Here is a 17,270-nt window from a genome sequence, read left to right as displayed (position 1 = left end):
CCATTAAGCGTTTGGAAATCACATATGTTTATAGGAAATGAAGCTGTTAACACTTTTCTACAGCAGCAGTTGCCCACCACGAAGGCCAAGACAAACACAAATCAAGGCATGGAGTCTCCCCAAAGCTGCAGCGTGAAAAGCCTACACACGGTTGATTCCATACACATGAATGGGTTTCTTTGCAATGGGAAATTCAAGTGGACTAAGGAATGAGATGTGTAAAAAGGTTTCTAGAGAGGAAGAAGGCTGTCCCCCGTATGCATTCAGTTTTCGTCACTTTCTTTCCTGCACTATCTGATGTCATAAATGTAGATTGTGCTAAGCGACAGCATGAGGACTGTACTGTCTTTGTATGTCTTTGTTCAGTGCATCAAGTTCTATGATGGCCTCATCAAAAGCTGTTTTAGTCAGTGTATAGCAAGCTCCGGGTTATTAAGGAGTTCCTAGCAAAACACAAAAGAGTGAGGAGCCAGCCCCAGGTGGACTGTGTGTGTGAGTTGCATCTCTTTCTGGTTTATATCAAATGTTTGTTGCTAAATTCCTTGGGAATTATCTATCATTTGTTTTTGATCCTCACCACATGCAACGTCAGCAAGGTCCTGGAAGTGATCCCTTTCATTTTCAGACTGAAGACCTTACTCTCTGGATTGGTTGCATTGACTGTTAATAATTATCCAACAATTCCAGGATTAGGGCACCGATGGATCTCAGTTCAGACTACACTTTCTTCTGATGGTAGTCCTTATCATAGTTTCAGCTTCTTCTAAGGAGTGACAGTTTTCCTCTTGCTGCTCCAGATGACCCTTCAGGAGGACCTGCAGCTTTGTGCTTGAGATTAGCTGGGTCTTCTCCATGACAGGCTGGAGGTGGACTTCTGTGATGGGAGGGAGGCATGGAGGGGAGCGAGCACCACCCAGGTGGGGACGAGCCCTCCTCCAGAGCCCGCCCCTCTAATCTGCTTCTGACTTTAGCAAAGAATCCTTCTATCTCTAACTGTGTTTTTAAAACATTTTGAGAATTGATTCATTAGTGTCTTCCAGATAGTGAAAAGCCAAGCTGAGAAGGATAGAGGATGGAATTAGACAGTAAATGTATATGAGTAAGTGTAGAAATTGGTATAAAAATTTTATTGAGGCCCTGTTGAAATGAATGTGTTTAGGAATGAAAATAATCCAACATATATGAGTATTCCATGTATATAGTATACATATTGAATTAATGTGTGTATATACATTTATATACACATATAATTGCACAGATATTGCACACAAACACACGCAGAAGGGCTCTGAGCCATGACTCAGGAAGGCAATTTTAAAGCGTTCTCAGAAAACATCATTTCAAAATAATTCTACAGCATAAAAGCTGAACAAAATGAGTGGTATAATTAATAAGTCCACTGAAAACAATTCAAAACAAAGTGATTTAATTCTAAAAGTAAAGTTTGAGACATTCTAGAATGCTCTGTGCATTTGCTATTAATTGAGCAAATACTACTCGCTAAGCAAACTTTTGGTGCAGTGACAGAGCAGTAAACAAAGCGGATCTCTGCTCTCCTGGAGCTTGTATTCTAGTGAAGAGGGAGAGGAAACAAGCGAATATGTGATACGTAAGCAGTGACGTGCTCAAGACGACCTTAACATTCCCTCAGCTTGACTAAGCTTCAGACAGGCTTCTTCCTGCCTCTAGACCCCTGACATCTCCTTTCTTGGAGCTGTGGGGACCTGGAATTGGCCACCCCAAGACATGTCTCTTTGGCATCAGGATTATTTGAGGCTGATTGCTTTTGATAAACTGGGACAGGGAAGGAGGCTCTGAGGAATGGAACTTGCCCTTCCTTAGGACACATTTACGTTTGTAAGGTAAATCTCTATCTGTAAAAGCTGCCTCCCTCTCTGTACCAGGAAGAAGAAAGGGGATGACCTTCTCTCTAAAAACTCTTAATCAATACCAAAGGCAAGGACTTAAATCTGCATTTTATTGTGCTAGTCTGGTAACCTCCAGTAACTGACTTCCCTCCCCCTCCCAACGTTGGCATCTCCTTAAAGATTAAGCATCTTTCTTTAGGCTGGGAACCCATTGCGGCGCTCATCTGTGACCCCCGCCACCCCCTCGCCCCCCCTAGCCTGAGGCAACACACCTGCCACCCCGCAGCGTTCACTGGGACAGCAGACCTATCTGTCGTTTCCATCGAGTTCTGTGCTGACAGAGCGGCCTCGTGACTATTGTAAAAGGGACATTTCAATCACATGTGAAACACCCTGTTTGGGGGTATATAACAACTGTGTGCACCCCACTTCTTCGGCGCCCTTTCTTCCTTCGGGGAGAAAGGCCCCGGGCCATGGTTCCTCATAAAGCTTTGTTTAATTTTCTCTTGCTATTCTGTCTCATGTGAATTTAATTTGTTCTCCGGCCAGACGAACCCCCATTTGGGGAGGGGAAATGTCCTCCTCCCCTACAGAGCGTTTGGTTTCGAGAATTTGTAATTGTAAATTCTTTCTCTGCCCCTTTGAGATGTAAGTCTTTTAAAAGCTTCTGGCCTGTTTTACTACCAGGACTTTTTTTCTCAAGGACCTCATCAAGGGAGATAGAGGCCCTAAATCTCAGTCTCTGTGGGACACAAGGAGCCTAATATCTTGGGTGTGTACTTTGCTCCAAGTTGTAAAACTCTCTCCTATCACAAAGACTGAAAGTTTACTTTTCCTTTGGGTAAGCCAATTAGCGAACACAGATGGCCTAAGATCCACCCCACCTCAGCTCGTAAATGCTCGCCCACCCTTTGTTTCAGAGGAGCTGAGTTTCTGGACTTGATCTGTGTTCCCGCTGCTATCACTGGAGATAGTATCAGAGTAAAATCAATTTCTGGTTGCTCATCTTGTCTGGTGCAATTTTTCTTAGGTGAGAGTATCTATTGTTTTATGAAAGATGATCAGAATAAAAACTTTTGATATGTGGGTTATTTGGACAGAGAATTAAATGGTGTGAGAGAGTAAGCTGTGTAGATCTGCAGTGGGCGAGTAGTTCATACAGCTGGAAGAGTCTATATAGGCTCTGGCAGGCATGTTTATGAGGTACAGTGAGGGAGCCACCATGGAAGGAGAGAGTGAAGGAGGAAGACAGTGGTAGATGTCAGAGAGGTGGTGAGGAGCCAGTTCCCATGGGGCCTTGCCAGCCATTGAAAAGACTTTGGCTTATAATTTGAATGGAGTGGAAAGCCATCAGAGAAGGGTTTGCAATATAGGAGTTAAATGATATGATATGCTTAAAAACAGTTGCTATTTTGAGGAAAACAAAACAAAACATAAAGGAAGCAAGTATAGGATCAGGGAATGAGTTTGGAGCTGTAGGCAGAGATGATGGAGTCTTAGATGGGGGAGGAAGCCCTGGTGACAGTGAGAAGTGGTGGGGTTTGGATATGTTTTGAAGGTTGAGACAAGAGGATTTGGATGTGGAGCATGAGAGAAGGAAAGGGGCTCAAGATGCTGAGGTGTTGGCCTAAGCAAGTCAAGGGATGGCGTAATCCAGATTGGGTCACCACAGGAGGGGCTGACCTGGGGTTTGGTACTTCCACATACATCACCTTCTTCAGTCCTTTCAACAGTCCCCTGGAAGTTGTGTTATTATTCCCACTCTGAGATGAGGAAATTGAGTTCCAGAGAATGTGAGTAATTTTCGCGAGATTGCACAGCTAGTAAATGGCTGTCTTAGTTTGGATTTCTCTGAAAACAGAGCCTGGGACAAGAACTTACGTGCAAGTGATTTATTTGGGAAACAAAGGAGACCAGGGAGTTGGAGTGAGGGACTGGGGAGCAAGGGCAGGAGAGAGGGAAACCCGATGTAAGGCTTTACTCTGAGTTTGTGGGCAATGAAGGCTCAATTCTACAGGACTCCTTGCGACCTACAGATAGAATTGTCTGCTGGAGAGAGAGAAGAGGGGGCATTCGTCCATCTGTTCCACTCCTATTTCCCACTAATTGAAGGTTGCCCCCGGGAGAATCTCCTCTCACTTCTGAACTTCACGTGCGTGTAGTTCTAGAGCTCCTTGTTGAGGTCAGTGGTGTGGACAGAAAATGAAGATGTTTAGCACCATGCTAGGTCCTTGATATATGTTATCTCACCTAATGTTCACAGAACTCAGGGAGGTAGAAAAAATGTTTATGCATACGCAAGTATCTATGCATCTATCACTTATCGATCAATCTATCTCTGTGTATCATCACTCTATACGAAACTGAAACCCAGTGAAATTAAGCAATGCTTATTTTGAAAGAACTAGCTTGGGACCCAGATCAGGATACCCAGGACCCTGGGGCTGAGACTCCATTTCTGCCATAAACATGTTTCTGGGCTCACTTTCATCATTATCTCTGCCTTTTAAGCTCCTCTTTAGTCCCACATTGTTCACATTTGCAGCAGAACAATGGATTGTAATACATGCATCTGGCTGATGACTTTAGCTCACCTCCAAGTGAGCTGCACTAGCTTGTTTAGCACCTAAGCAGCCTGGATGCTGAGAGTTGAAGGGAGCAGTGCAGACTTGAGAATCAAAATGGTGGCTTGGAGGAATGTTTTATTGGAAAGAGTTCCACTTGAATGTCTCTGGAGTGTCACCTAGGCAGGTTACTCTTCTTCTCTGGGTCTCAGTTTCCTCACCACTAAATGAGGACTTGGGGATGACCTGCCTGATGCCTTCTGATTCCAATCTTCTGTACTTTTAAGGGACTTATTGGTGTGCAATCCTAAAAATATATCTTTGTAGAGACAAAAAGGAAACTCCCAAGGTTTAAACATTTAAATGGCGTTTTCCGAGTACTCTTTTCTATGGGAGGGTGCTATGTTCCCGGGGAAGTCCATGCACCATCATAGCAATTATTTCCTATTGTTTCCGCAAGTTCACCTTGAAATTGAAGGCAATAAGAGCTTCAGCTGCCTGTTTCGTGAAAATAACAAAAGCAATTGGGATGATGCCAGAATTTTAAAATGCTGATTATAATCAATGTTTTGGTATACACTTCTTTAGTTGGAGCCAACGTTTTGCCTTAAGGATACGACTCAAACTTCCAGAAAACAAAAGCATAGAAAAAATTTTCTTCTTCATTCTCGCATCTTACTCAGCTATCAATCTCTGAAATTATTTCTGTGGTTCTGAACATTAATCTGTTATATCAGAGACTAGAGGTCAGGATGGCAAAACAGGATAATATTTTCATAAAGGTTATCAGGCAAAACTGTAGCAAGCTTACACAATACAGCATTTAGTATATTGGCATGATAATGATTATCTTATATTATTCCCCATCAGCACTCTAAGCCAAGACATTGTCATCACCCTAGCAAGTTAAATCTGTCGGCTATTGAATATGAAACACATTACACTAAAAGCTTCGAGGAATGTTAATTTCTTCAATTTAATTTCTAAAAGACAGCTCGGACACTTACTTGACAGGAAAGATTGCTAAATTCAGTCAAGCAAGAAACAATTATGTATGTTTTAAAATGCAAAGGAAAGATGGATCAATGATCTCTTTGTTATTCCTCATGGTTCTGCATCGACTGCCACTCAGGATTCAGAAGTTAATTTCGATTGCCTGAAGAGACCATAATCTATCCTTGTAATTGATGCCTTTGTTCCATTTCTTTTGCCATCAAGATTTTGTGCAAAAACCTGCTCCACAGTGCAGCCTGTCAGGGCCAACATGAAATTGTAGTGAACTGTTATATATGGCTGGAACCTAAAGGGAGAGGGTGCATGTTTCCTTTAAAACATTTGAGCCTTTCAAAAGACAGGCAGTGCGATTTCCAGTGTAAAGATGGAGCAGGATAATGGTCTGACCAGAATGGTTTTGGACTCTGGGGCAAGATAGCACTTTGGAGAGAGTAGGAGGGGGACGCTCTCTGGAGCTGGCCTTAAAATGTTTGGGGCGGAGTCTATCATTTCCTTCAATAACTGCAATGTTGGAAAGAGGTCTTTTTGGCAAAGGGTAAGATTTTGCTAAATGTGAGATTTCTTTCTCTTTCTCGAGATGGATGGATGGTGGAGATGGTTGCACAACAACATGAATGTATTCAATACCACTGAACTACACACCAAAAAATAGTTAAAATGGTAAATTTCATGTTATGTGTATCTCACCGTAATAAAAAATATTTCTTTCTCTTTCCCCTATACCTTTTCCCAAACAACAAAACAATGCAACTTTATATGAAAATGAAGTTAGATTAAACCTATTTGAAATGCAAAAGATAGAAATTTTTATCTATTTAAACTTACAACATTCTGGTCACTAGGGAAAGTCTGAATTTTATCTATCTCAATTTTTTTTTTTTGAGGAAGATTAGCCCTGAGCTAACATTTGCCATCAATCCTCCTCTTTTTGCTGAGGAAGACTGGCCCTGAGCTAACATCTGTGCCCATCTTCCTCTACTTTATATGTGGGATGCCTGCCACAGCATGGCTTGCCAAGCAGCGCCATGTCTGCACCTGGGATCCCAACTGGTGAACCCCAGGCCACCGAAGCAGAATGTGGGAACTTAACCACTGTGCCACTGGGCCAGCCCCTATCTATCTCACTTTTAAAAACTGGGGATCAATTTCTCTTCCAATGTTAGGTTGCATGTTATAATAAAGATTAAAACTCTAACCAGTTGTTTTTTTCCTGAGAAAGATTCACCCTGGGCTAACATCTATTGCCAATCTTCCTCTTTTTTAGCTTGAGGAAGATTAGCCATGAGCTAACATCTGTGCCAATCTTCCTGTATTTTGTGTGTGGGTTGCTGCCACAGCATGGCTGACCAGTGGTGTAGGTCTGCACCTGGGATCTGAGCCCACGAACCTGGGCTACTGAATAGGAGTGTGCTGAACTTAACCACTGTACTATGGGGCTAGCCCCTCTAACCAGCTTTTTTGAGGAGGAACTTAAAGTGGCTCATCTTGTTTCCTGAAAAGAAGGAAAGCCATTGAGAAACACTTTCCTAGATGTTTACTCCAAAGGAGCAAGTATAGGCTGCGGGACTGGAGTTAAACGGAGGTTAAAATTCTGATATGACCGTGAACTGTATGGATGAATTCAGGTGTCTAATGTTTAAGGGGCTCTTTAAGCTGATGAGGATTCTAGGAAATGTAAGAGGACCAAGGCTGTATATGAATTTGAATACGTTGTTGATATTTTAAGATTATACTTATATACTAGTGTTTATAAGTATAGATGTGATATTTTTATTTGCTTAGAGTAAAATGCTAAAATTTATTTGCTAATATTAAATATTTATTTCTCATATTTATTTTGTTGGTGGGCATCATTTATTTCTTGGCAACCCAAAGAAGAAATGCAAGTAGAGAAAGGAAAATTCTCTCTCCTAATTCCTGCAGTCAGTTGTCACCATCCAGAGTTAAATTGTTTTCACATTAAGACTCATGGTCTTTTATTTTTGAGGTTGGAGCTGAAATCTGTTTTGTCTCTCTTCAGTCAGCACTCTCTCTTCATCTAGAAACCTCATCTTCTCTGGGAAATGTCTTCTTTCTCTGTAATGTTCTTCCAAGCCTGAATTCCTTAACCATGTTGGTTTGGCCCGGAAGTTGATGCCTGCCCTGATTTTACCTATAGCTTGTTGGCTCATGGTGGACAACTAAACCAGGAATCTTTCTGTGGGATTAGGAGCAAGTGTCCATTTTCTCAGGGGATGAGATGTGTGCTGGTGGTGGTGGTGCTGGAAAGCTGTGTGCTGTGTTTGACACAACGTCTCCTTCCTTTGCAGAGTGAAAGAGCAAAGCCTAGAAGCCAAGAGAAGCAGAGACAATAAATGGAGATATGGAAAGTGTCCTGGTGGCCTGTGAGTCTCAAGTTCCAACCACTCTGAGACATCTGTCCACCTCATTTAGTGGCTAAAGTATTCCTTCGGTTATATGAGATAACCCAATTTCCTTACAGTATAATCCTCTTTTTGCTTAAGCTATATTTCAGTTAATTTGTTTCTCACACTTGTAACTGGAAGTCTTGACTAATTCAACAGCAACCTCTTCTCAGATAGGTGGGCAAATTTTGGAATCAGACTCCTTCTCCTTTGTGCTATGATTGGCCCTCCTTGGGCAATCTAAACATTCCTAATTAGTGTGCCCTTTGGCCAGATATCCAAACTCATGGTGCTGTCTCCTCATACTGACGAAAGTCCTTTCAGCCTCCAAGGAAGGGTAGCAGGGGTAGTGAGTTTCAATTTCTGTTGGTTTGGTTTCTAAGGAGGGCAGCATGAATTAAGTTAAAATTAATTCCTAAAATAGGCAGCAAAGTAGCTTAATATTTTGACTCAATCACTCAGAGTCTGTTAAATTTTAACAACTTTTTTGATCAAGATTTATACATAAAGGCAAAAGCATCTTTGATAGCCCCAAAAGGTTGAAAATGTTCCAATTTTTGAACAGCTAAAAGGCAACTAACTGCTCTATCATTCTCAACCCCTGTTGCTTTCAGATGAAAGCACTTACAATGAGTAGTGTTTCTCACCCCAGAAAGAAAAGACCTCTTTTCCCTTGAAAAAATAATTTTTGAGGCTATCTTTCAGTCTGTAAAAAGGAAGTGATATGCCGTAATGTCTATGATATGCCTTTAAAGGCAGGACATAAAGACTGAACAATACAGTCCAGGACCCTTGACGGAGGTGGGATCCAAGAGAAGGTGGGTCTCTTGGCAATGCTCCTCGGGGAGCCCCATCCCAGGACCTCTTTTTTGTGGACATTATGCTTCATCCCAAGACCAGTTAGGGCTCTTCAGAATGGCAGTCCTAGGGTCTTTGATATTTTGACCCACTGAGACACTTAATTGGAACAGATTGGCAAATAGATAAAATACAAAGCATGACAAAATTTAAAAAATCAACCTTTACTAACAGTACATGGGAACAATGACATGTCCATGTGCCTACCAGTTACACAGCTTTCTTCTCATAAAAGTCACCATAGGAGCACGTCTTTCCTCAAAATTTGCTGTGCTTTCTGACATGACGTGAGTACATTGGCCACCGTGGTATGGACTGGGGACCTGGGCCTGTCATGGTGCAGGCATGCTATGATGAAGCAGAGGGACGGTTGGTGGGAGAAACCTGCCAGCAGAATGCGCTGTATTGGAGAGTAACTAATAAACTGGATCAGGTTTCCTTCCTTTGGGATTTGGAAGGTGAGACCCCAGAGAGTATAGCAGTTCAGAATAGTGAACTTGAAGCAGCGGTAGCTGCGGGACGACTAGGAGAGGATGTGCAGGAACCAGCTGGGTCGTGGGGATGGTGGGGCCACTCCTGTCAGGAGCGGGCTTCGTGGGCTCCTGGCTCCTACTCTGTCCTGAGCGGTTCTCCTGTTCTGTAAGACCAGGTAGCCCAACTTATGAGAATGTTTTCTTACTTCTCTCAGTATTCATGTATTAAGTCCATATTACTTAAGGTTCGTGATCAAATCTATTGCTTAGAATCTGAAAGGTACTGGCCAACAGAATAAGCCACACGGCTCAAACACAGCTACTTCCTGGCATATGTCTAGAGGGAGACAAAAGAAAAAGTAAAATCAGTGAAATCTATTGTTTTTAATGAAAATTAATAATAAATAGCAAATAAGTATATAACACTCCATGCCAGGCACTATTCTAAACGTATAAATGTAGTTAATCCTAATGACACAGTCCTATGAGGAAGGTCCTAGTATCTTAATTGCACAGATGAGGAAACTGACCACAGAGAGGTTAAGTAACTTGCGCAGGGTCACACAGTTGGCCAATGGTTGAGCTGAGATAGGAGCCCACGCAGTCTGGCTCCAGGGCACTTGCCCTTAACTGCTATACTATGTCATCTGTATGCATTTCTGCAGCTCTTTGACTTTGTTAAAAGACTTGATAATCTGAGGATACTGTAAACCATATATTTATGACCTTGGATAAATTACTTAATTAAACTATGTTTGTTGCATTTAGCCCAACTGTAAATGGAGTCAAGGGTATTTTTCTTGTCATCCTAATGTAGATTTTGTCTGAATAAACTGTGATCATAGATGTTGGGACCAAATAAACCCAAGACTGTTGGAGCTGTAAAAACCATCCTACAAATAAATCTTGTCTGCAAGAAATAAATCAGAGCCTGGTGATGCATTCAGAGTCAGCCTTTTCTTAAGTAATGCAACTCCACTGAGAAACACTGCTCAACTGAAGAAAGGAAATTTTTTTTTTTTTTTTTTTTTGGCTGAGGAAGATTTGCCCTGAGCTAACATCTGTTGCCTATCTTCCTCTTTTTTGTTGTTTTTTCTAATGTGAGCTGCCACCACAGCTTGGCCACTGATGAGTGGTTTGGTTCTGCACCCAGGAAATGAACCTGGACCGCCAAAGTGGGGTGTGCTAAACTTTAACCGCTCAGCCATTGGGGCTGGCCCAAGAAAGGAAAATAGTTTGCTTCAAATTTCTAAAATACTCATGCATTGAGGATTGTCAGATCACGGATTTGAATATTTATAGGTGAGAGGAATATTGGAGGTTATGTAGAGAAGAAAATCCACGACCAACGGGAGCCTCCCTGCCCTCCCACAGATGGGTCAGGTGCTCCTTCCTCCTCCTCACTTAGCACCTTGCCGTCACCCTCATTACAGCACATAGCACGTTTTATTGTAAGTACTCAAGTGCTGTATGTCTCCGTGTTGGGTTTTAGAGGCTAACTTGAGGGAAGGAGAGAGCAGGAAGTAAGTTGATCCTATTTGACAGGACGGAGTTGGTGATCCAACGGGGGGAAGGAAATTAAATTTTCCACACACATGAATTTGTGACTGAGAATTGAGTCCACTGCCCATGGTGAATAATCTGGGGTTTCTAAAAATATCCTTGTGTGGCATTATCTGAACCATACATCAAACACAGTCCAGGACTAGAGTCGGTGCGAAGTCACTTAGTGCAGCCATCTTGACCCTGTGGGAAATGGTGTGTGGCAGGGAGGGGCCTTTCAAAACTTACAGCCAATGTATCTCCCTTACACGGTAAGTTGACAGCTCCTGAGCTGTTCTGGGCTGGGAAAAAGGGCTGCCTGTCTGGTCTTCCTGTTCTAGTTTCTTCTGCTTTCACCTTTATGGGCTGGGGGAAGTTTGGCGTCTTGGTAGCTCCTTGGGAAATACTCCAACCTCCAACCTCTTGGCTCCTGGAGCTCCAAGACAATCTAGAGCTTCTATCTTCTTTCCTCTATGCTGGGAGGCATGGGCACAACCCACGTCCTCTAACGAGGTCATTAAATTGTGAGTTTGAAATGAGATTATGTTTGAAAATGATTTACTAAGCAATACAACACTAAAAATAATATTGTGCTGTTATAATCAGGATGGGAGTAGTTTGGAAGCATCAACTTTTACTGAGATGGGAAGATTAGCAGTTTTGTAACCTTGGCTGTGATAGCAACCTCATTGTAGCTCCTGAGGAAGCCTTTGTCTTGCAGAGGACATTACATCACTTTCAGGGTATCCCCTCAGGGCATCCCACGAGCATCACTGAAGGGTGGAAAGCAGAGAAGGATAACTGCATCTGTCAGGGATTCCACTCCTTGAGTGAAGAACGGAGCAGGCAGAGAAGCTGGAAATAGGAAGGCATGATTACTGCGAGGTCCCGGCAGAGCAGTTGTTTTACACCGTCTCAGGAAATTTCTTGACTTCTAGATCATTTTGAGAGGCAGAGAAAATAGAATTTACATTCACAGGAGGCAGCATGTGGCACTATGGAATTGTGGAAATGAGAAGTTCAGCCAATAGCACTTTGCTGGCCATGGAATTTTCTTGTAGTTCTTTCGTGCATCTAATGAGTTGAAGTTAAATCTGAACTTAACTGCTTTTTGGTTGTTGTCAGGCTAGATGTGTTTTGATATATGCTGATTTTTTTAGGTCTAATTCTGAAATTAGACCCAAAAAATACCAGCAGATGCATTCTCCCTTTGAAGGGAGGAATTCTTTAAAGCTGCTTATATCTAGGTAAAAATCAATCAGGCTATAAAGATATTTGTTTTTAGAGAGTCAAGTTGAGAGGAAGATGCCATTTTTTAAGTGTAAATAATACATTCTATCAAGTTTAAAAACTCGGAAATTGTTTTAGATGCCTTATTTTATTTAACTTGGTTTTTATTATGAGGCTCCCATTTGGCCAAGATGGCTGACTTTAATCTCAGTAGATTTGAGATGCAAGTTGAGTTTTAAGTTTGAGAGATTTATATTTTGCCCGGTCTGGGCTGGTTTTCGAGGTGGGGGTGAGGTCGGGGGAAAATGGGTTTTGTCCTTGATATCATTCGGCCAATTAGGTCTCAGCTGATGACCACCTCCATGTCTAAGAAATGTCCCTTTCAGTTGAACAGCTGTCTCTCCCTCTTAGCCCCTCCTGCGCACTTGAGGAATCTGTGCTGTGTCTGCTTTCAAGAGAAGTCACAGAAACCTCCCAAATTAGCTAACCCATCCTGCCTAGACAGTCCATACAATCATTTATCTTGTGATCTTGCCCATTCCTGGGTTTTCCCTGGAAAATGGGCATAGTTTGCCCCTGTTCTTTGATGTGATAAGCCTATTTAAAAGACATTTTTAAAAACTTTTTATCTGGGAATAACTTAAAACTTCCAGAAAAAAATTGCAAGAATAAATACAAAGTTCCCTGTCCACTAATTTTTAACATCTTGCTGCACTTCCTTTTTTATTCTCCCTCTATGAACACATATTTTATTTCTGCAACCATTTGAGAGTAAATTGCATGAATCATGACACTTTAATCCATAATATTTCAGTGTGTATTTCCTGAGAACAAGAATATTTTCTTACATATCCATTGTTTGGTTATTAAACTGACGAAACTTAACACTGATGCTTTTATCTAATCAACGGTCCATGTTCCAATTTGTCAATATTTCAGTTTCATCACTTGTCCCAATTCCATCATTCATAGCTTTTTTTTTTCTAGTCTAGGATCAGGTATTGCATTTAGGTGTCATTTCTGTTTAATACCATTTAATCTAGAACAATTTATCAGCTTTTCTTTGTTTCTCATGTTGTGGATGCAGATCTTCCTCGACTTAGGATGGGGTTATGTCCAGATAAATCCATCCTAAATTGAAAATACCGTAGGTTGAAAGCGCATTTCATACACCTAACCTACCAAACATCCTAGCTTAGTCTGACTTAAAGGTGCTCAGAACACTGCCATCAGCTTACGGTTAGGCAAAATCATCTAACACAAAGCCTATTTTATAATAAAGTGTCAGATATTTCGCAAAATTGATTGAATATTGTACTGAAAATGAAAAACAGAATGGTTGTCTGGGTACAGAAAGGTTGTAAGTGTATCAGTTTTTCACCTTCATGATCGTGTGGCTGGCTGAGAGCTGTGGCTCGCTGCCACTGCCCAGCATCACGAAGGAGTATCTACCACATATTGCTAGCCCGAGAAAAGATCAAAATTCAAATTCGAAGTACAGTTTCTACTGATGCGTATTGCTTTCAATGTTTTGTAAAGTCAAAAAATCATAAATTGAACCATTGTAAGTCAGGGACTGTCTGTATTTGTGAGAATTCAATAAAATAACATCCCTGTATTTGGGATTCAGCAAGTTTCCTCATGATTAGATGTTTTATCTGTGTTTGGCTAGAATACTGTATAAATGACATTGTGCCCTAGTCATGGTGTCATATCTGGAGGCTCATGGTTTTCATGTGACCCTTACTGGAGATGTTAACGCTGAGCATTTGGTTAAGGTTTATCCATTTCTCCATTACATAATTATTATTTTTCCTTCTGTAACTAATGGGTATATTGCGAAGAAATGTTTTGGGATTATATATTTGCTTCTTATCAAAAATGCCCCCGTACACTTATTGATGATGCTTGCTGAAATCAGTATTTACCATGACAGCTGCAAATGGTTATTTTCTGATCCATCATTCATTTTATAAGTTGATATACTAGAGTAAGGAAGAGCTTTCCCTTTTCATCTATTACCTACATTATCTATCTATGTATTACCTACATTATCTATCTATGTATCTATCTATCCATCTATCGATCTTCTATCCTTACCATCATCTATCTCTATTGTTAGTATAGACTCATGGATCCTATTTTATAAAATGGTTTATAAGCTTTTAATGTCTTCATCTATTTTGATCATCAAATTGCCCTACCTTTGGCCAGCAAGAGCCTCAAGCTTGCCCTTGTGTCTTTTTGACTTTAACTTCTTTAACTTTTGGAGCACTTTCTTAAGTTGTGGCACGAGATTTTCATTCTTGTACCTTCCTTGCACTAGTCCCACAATTAGTCTTTTTCCAAGGATGCAGATTCTTTTTCACTGGGAATGATATTTAGAAAACAGTTTCTGAGCCCTAGGTGCACTCTTTGCTTCTAGGCCCTTTCAAAGGACAGAGTCAGAAACACACACATACATACACATACACATACATACACACAGGATTGTGAATCCTATAGTGTTCTTACTTCCATAATTTTATCTCCTTTTTTTCCACAGAGAGAACTTGCCTTCCAACAACGTCAATATATTTATTTACTCCATCCTACAATACATACAAAATAGTTTTAGAATTGTCATTCTTATATTACTCCAAAATATAAACAATCCAACTAAGATTTGTTTGTGGGTCTTTGTCCCTCATTAGATGAGGTTGATACAGTCAAAGGACAGTATTCAAAAGTCACTTGGATTGCATCGATTGTTTTCCCTCAGAGTAGTTATTTATTCATTTAACATAATGCATCAAGTCCAGGGTTCCACCCATTCCTATTGATTTAATGTTATTTTTTAACACACTGAACATTAATATGATTCAAAAAAGCAAAACTGTGCAAAAAGTGTACTCAGACAAGGATCTCTCCCTTTTCTATTTCATATTTCTTCTTCTCTATCCCCAAAACCTTTGAGTTAAACAATTTTGTTACTTTCTGGTTTATTGTACCTGTTTATTTTTGAAAAAATAAAAAGACCATGTATACTTTCTTGTTTCCCCTTTCACTTTACTATATCTATTCAAATCTTCAGGCCGTGGGTCATTCCTACTAAGAGGCCTAGCCAGCAGCACTTCGCTTTTCTTATTTCAGTGACATCTTCTATACCCTGGAAATCACTCGGCTCATATCATGGAGATATTTCTTAGTCCTTGTTTTACAACTGTGCAGTATTTCAACCCTTCTTTTAGGTTTGAACATTTAGGTAGTTTCCAGTATTTTATAGTTTCAAATACCGCTGCAATGCATGACCTTCTGCATAGTTATTTTTGTGATGTTGGAGGTATGATTTCAGTGTGGAGTCTTAGAGGAAAAACCAGATCTCCTTGGGGACATGGCTGACTCTGGGCTGGGAGCAGAAAAGGTCTGAAATAATTTAAATATCTTGTGACAAAAAGTAAGACAGTGCTTTAAAGTGATGGAGGCATGTCAAAAAGACCCAGGGGCAAGCTTGAATGAGCTCCCACTGGCCAAATCTGGAGCAATTTGAGCATCAAAATAATACGAGGGTAAACGTGAATGTGGTTTTCTCTGATATTGACAGATTGCCCTTCACAGAGATTGTGTTGTTTTGTGGTCCCATTCAGCAACGCATGGAGCGCCCGCTTCTCCACTCTATTTTGTTTGTTTGACTTCATAATAGTTTACGTCATTGCGAAATTTCAGTTGTACATTATTTCTTGTCTGTCACCACATAAGTGCTCCCCTTCACCCGCTGTGTCCTCCACATCCCCCTTGCCCTGGTAACCACTGAACTGTTTTCTTTGTCCCCATACTTGTTTATATTCCACATATGAGTGAAATTATCTGGTGTTTGTCTTTCTCAGTCTGGCTTATTTCACTTCGCATAATTCCCTCCAGGTCCTTCCATGTTGTTGCAAATGTGATGAGTTTGTCTTTTCTGGCTGAGTAGTATTGCATTGTATATATATACACATCTCCTTTATCCAATCATCAGTCAATGGGCACTTGGATTATTTCCATGTCTTGGCTATTGTGAATAGTGCTGCAATGAACACAAGGGTACACATGTTACTTTGGATTGTTGATTTCAAATTGTTTGGGTAGATCCCTAGTAGCGGGATAGCTGGGTTTATGGTAGTTCTATTTTCAGTTTTTGGAGAAATCTCCATACTGTTTTCCATAGCGGCTGCACCAGTTTGCATTCCCACCAGCAGTGTATGGGGGTTCCCTTTCTCCACACCCTCTCCAACATTTGTTATTTTTAGTCTTTGTGATTATCGCCATTTTAACAGACACAAGGTTGTATCTTAGTGTAGTTTTGATTTGCATTTCCCTGATGATTAGTGATGTTTAACAGATTTTCATGTGTTTATTGGCCATCTGTGTGTCTTCTTTGGAAAAATGTCTGTTTATATCCTCTGCACATTTTTTGATCAGGTTGTTTGTTTTTTTATTGTTCAGTTGTGTGAGTTCCTTATATATTATGGAGATTAACCCCTTAATGGATATAGGATTGGCAAATATTTTCTCCCAATTGGTGGGTTGTCTTTTTGTTTTGATTCTAGTTTCTTTTGCCTTGCAAAAGCTCTTTAGTCTGATGAACTCCTACTTGTTTATTTTTTCTTTTGTTTCCCTTGTCTAAGAATACATGGTATTCAAAATTATCCTTTAAGTTTGATGTCAAAGAGGGTACTACCTATATTATCTTCCAGGAGTTTTGTGGTTTCAGGACTTATCTTCAAGTCTTTGATCCATTTTGAGTTTATTTTTATGTATGACGTGAAATAATGGTCTACTTTCATTCTTTTGCAAGTGGTTGTCCAGTTTTCCCAACATCATTTGTTGAAGAGACTGTCTTTTCTCCATTGTATATTCTTGGCACCTTTGTCGAAGATTCCTGTCTGTATACATGTGGTTTTATTTCTAGGCTTTCAGTTCTATTCCATTGATCTGTGTGCCTGTTTCTGTACCAGTACTGTGAGGTTTGGTTACTATGGCTTTGTAACACATTTTGAAGTCAGGGATTGTGATACCTCCAGTTTTATTCTTTTTTCTCAGGAATGCTTTAGCAATTCAGGGTCTTTGGCTGCCCAATATGAATTTTAGCATTCTTTGTTCTATTTCTGTAAAGAATGTCATTGATCCTGATTGGGATTGCATCGAATCTGTAGATTGCTTTGGATAGTATGGACATTTTAACTATGTTTATTCTTCCAATCCATGTGCATGGAATCTCTTTCCATCTCTTTATATCATTATCTATTTCTTTCAATAATGTCTTATATTTTTCATTGTATAAGTCCTTCACCTCCT

The 17,270-nt window shown here is 40.5% G+C and overlaps 1 pseudogene; it reads right to left on the bottom strand.

Annotated features, from left to right (window-relative positions):
• Nucleotides 1-290: 290 nt before the first annotated feature.
• On the bottom strand, nucleotides 291-8,993 carry LOC103561027 (14-3-3 protein theta pseudogene; annotated as a pseudogene).
• Between the last annotated feature and the right edge of the window lie 8,277 nt (nucleotides 8,994-17,270).

The sequence above is a fragment of the Equus przewalskii genome, chromosome 1 (genome assembly GCF_037783145.1).
Source record: "Equus przewalskii isolate Varuska chromosome 1, EquPr2, whole genome shotgun sequence".
In the NCBI taxonomy this organism is placed as follows: domain Eukaryota; kingdom Metazoa; phylum Chordata; class Mammalia; order Perissodactyla; family Equidae; genus Equus; species Equus przewalskii.
Note: the sequence above shows the minus strand (reverse complement) of the source record. Positions and strands in the feature narration are given on the sequence as shown.